This window comes from Eleginops maclovinus, chromosome 8 (assembly GCF_036324505.1).
Source record: "Eleginops maclovinus isolate JMC-PN-2008 ecotype Puerto Natales chromosome 8, JC_Emac_rtc_rv5, whole genome shotgun sequence".
Lineage (NCBI taxonomy): Eukaryota > Metazoa > Chordata > Actinopteri > Perciformes > Eleginopidae > Eleginops > Eleginops maclovinus.
The window spans coordinates 7532148-7534685 of NC_086356.1; the positions used below are offsets into that span (position 1 = coordinate 7532148).

At 41.1% G+C, this 2538-nt stretch overlaps 1 long non-coding RNA gene across 2 annotated transcripts; it reads left to right on the forward strand.

Annotated features, from left to right (window-relative positions):
• The first annotated feature begins 205 nt into the window (after positions 1–205).
• Positions 206–2107, forward strand: LOC134868934 (uncharacterized). 2 transcript variants are annotated; one of them, XR_010166348.1, is made up of 5 exons: positions 206–224; positions 306–339; positions 634–716; positions 1231–1287; positions 1777–2107. It is a non-coding gene; the product is annotated as an uncharacterized LOC134868934 (long non-coding RNA). The 2 variants fall into 2 exon arrangements; XR_010166349.1 differs by lacking the exon at positions 1231–1287.
• The last annotated feature ends 431 nt before the right edge of the window (positions 2108–2538 follow it).

The following is a 2538-nucleotide window of genomic DNA, read 5'->3' on the forward strand; positions in this document are numbered from 1 at the left end:
TTCATTGAGGGAAACTATCCCAGTCACTATAGAATTGTTTGGCCACACCGTAGAAAAAATGTTTGTTATTCAGAGTTGTATTTGTTAATGTAGTGGGTAATGCTCTTGAACACAGCTCAAGGCCTGACTCCTCCCCCAACCACTCCCCTCGTTAGAGCTGTGTATAAAACGCACCTGTTGGCCTATTGCTCCTTGCTTTGGCTCTGTCATGGTTGGTGGTACAGGTAGGCTGTCTATTTTAAAATCTGGATGAATTGGTCTCAGTTTCTGCTAGTATGTTATGCTCACTTTCTGCTTGCTTACAGTTTTTCCTGCTTCCCACCAAAACCTCTTCCTGTGGTGAGTAGGCCGAAAACCTGAAATGTTTGTATGCCGCATGGTTAGCCATGTTTAACCTACATGTTAACTTTTTGTTTGTAGCTTCACCTGCTGCTGTGTTAGTTGACTTTGTTTTTGCTTTTACTATTTTAGTATGTTTTGTTTAGTTTAGCTTGTTTCGCATTTGTCTTATAACAATGTCATAACACAAATTATTACTTAGTTTGATTGTGTATACTTGTTTTGCATTTAGTTCTTTGCCTTTTAGCCTTTAGCTTTCAGTTCATAGTTGTATTGCTTTGTATTTAACCACAGATTAAAGTGTTTAAACCGACTGGAATCTTTTGGGGGATCCCAGTTGAACCTTGGGGAGCACGAGTGAGTGACCTGCTGACCTGGTGAGTATTTGGTAGACACCTAGTTTCAGGTAAAGTAGCCACCCAATTAAGTGGCTTTTCTTGCATAGATTTTGAATTTGGCGCCACTGATAATTTTGCCTGAATATTTCTTGTTTGTTGTTTTAACCAACAACGTTATCTTCGATTAGTCCTGATTAACTTGTGAAATTAAGTGTTTTGGTCAAATGTAAAGCATTTCCTTTGTGTGTCTATTTCCTGGGGTGTAAACCCTCATGAGGCGTTATCGGCACTGCTTATTAAACATCTAATTTATTATAAATACAATTTTTAAAACACCACCCTGTCACATTTACCTCTCACCCAGGGAATACTGTTGGAATAAACATTTCACAAAGGTGCACTCCTCATTGAGAGCTGCTGATGTTTACTTCATACTGTAGGCATTAACTGTAGCGGCTTGGTTTGTTGCTGGCTTTTTCTATTTGTTTGAAATAATATTGTTTCACTAAGACTCATGTACATGCTTTTTGGGTTTCTTTTTTTAATTGGGCAGAGATGCGCATGAGATGCATTCAGGGACACTCCAAAAGCTTTTCTCCATTCGCGTGAGGTAAATTATCTTCCAACAACTATTATATTGGAAAATCAAACTGGGAGGGGAAAAAAAGTAATGGAAACACGGTGACGTTGGGGAAAAGGAATAAGAAATTGGTTATTCTATTGCTGCTGTTTGACAATTTCCAGTCTATCAAGGGACAATGTAGTTTTTCTGTGGTTTGCTTAAACAAAGTGTTATTGAAACTGTTTACATTCTGAATCCTTTGTGCATTCAACCATTGTATAGAATCTCTATGACCTGTTTTGTTAGAGACTCCTTAACTGTGCAGACAACCCAGTGAGGGGTGACTCATCCGACAGTGTCTTCACTGGATTGTTACCTGTATGCTCTTTTCAAAAAATCATTGACTTAAAGGGTTTATGAAGAGCAGCTGAACCAAAACATTCCTCTCTGTTTAACCTGCTGAATGACACTTTAGCAGTCACTCTTCTTTATTATCATGCTTGACATAATTTTGTGCAATTAATCATTTGATTCCAGTATGACTCCACTCCTACTTAACATCCCCACCTGATCCCCATCAGGGGCGACTCTGGCTGCGAGGTAGTGCGGTCGTCTTTCAACCAGAAGGTTGTGGATTCGATCCCAGCCCTAGCAGTCAACATGTGGATGTATCCTTGGGCAAGATACCTAACCTAATTGGTCCAGCAGTGGCTCAGTCAGTAGGGGCTTGGACTGGGAATCGTAGGGTCGCCGGTTCAAGCCCCGAACAGACTTGAAATATGGAAAGTGGACTGCTACTTGGAGAGGTCCCAGTTCACCTCCAAGGCCCTGCAGTAGTGCCCTTGAGCAAGGCACTGGACACCTCGAATCCCCCATGTGCATGTATGTGACAAATAAAGAGGGTTTCATCCTCCGATTTGCTCCCGATGGCCAACGGTGTATATGAGAGCATAAAGTGTACTGCTCTGTACAAATGGGGTGAATGACATATAGTATGAAAAGACTGGATAAAGCGCTAGATAAGTACAAGTCCATTTACCATCAGGTTCCATGCTTTACTTTGAATGTGATTGTATGATTCTGTTCACATGATGCCTTTTTTGTTATTGCATGCCCTCTCCAGCTGTGTCTTTTCTTTGTGATTTTAGTCTTGTGTGTGTTTAGGCCTGCTTGTCTGATCTTCGTTTATGTTCCTGTCTGGTTTCCCTGAGGTCCTGCGTGTGTCCATGCTCTTGTAACATCCCTGTGCTCTGTACTCGTTCAGCTTTTCTTTGTTTTGATTTACACTGCCTGGTTCCC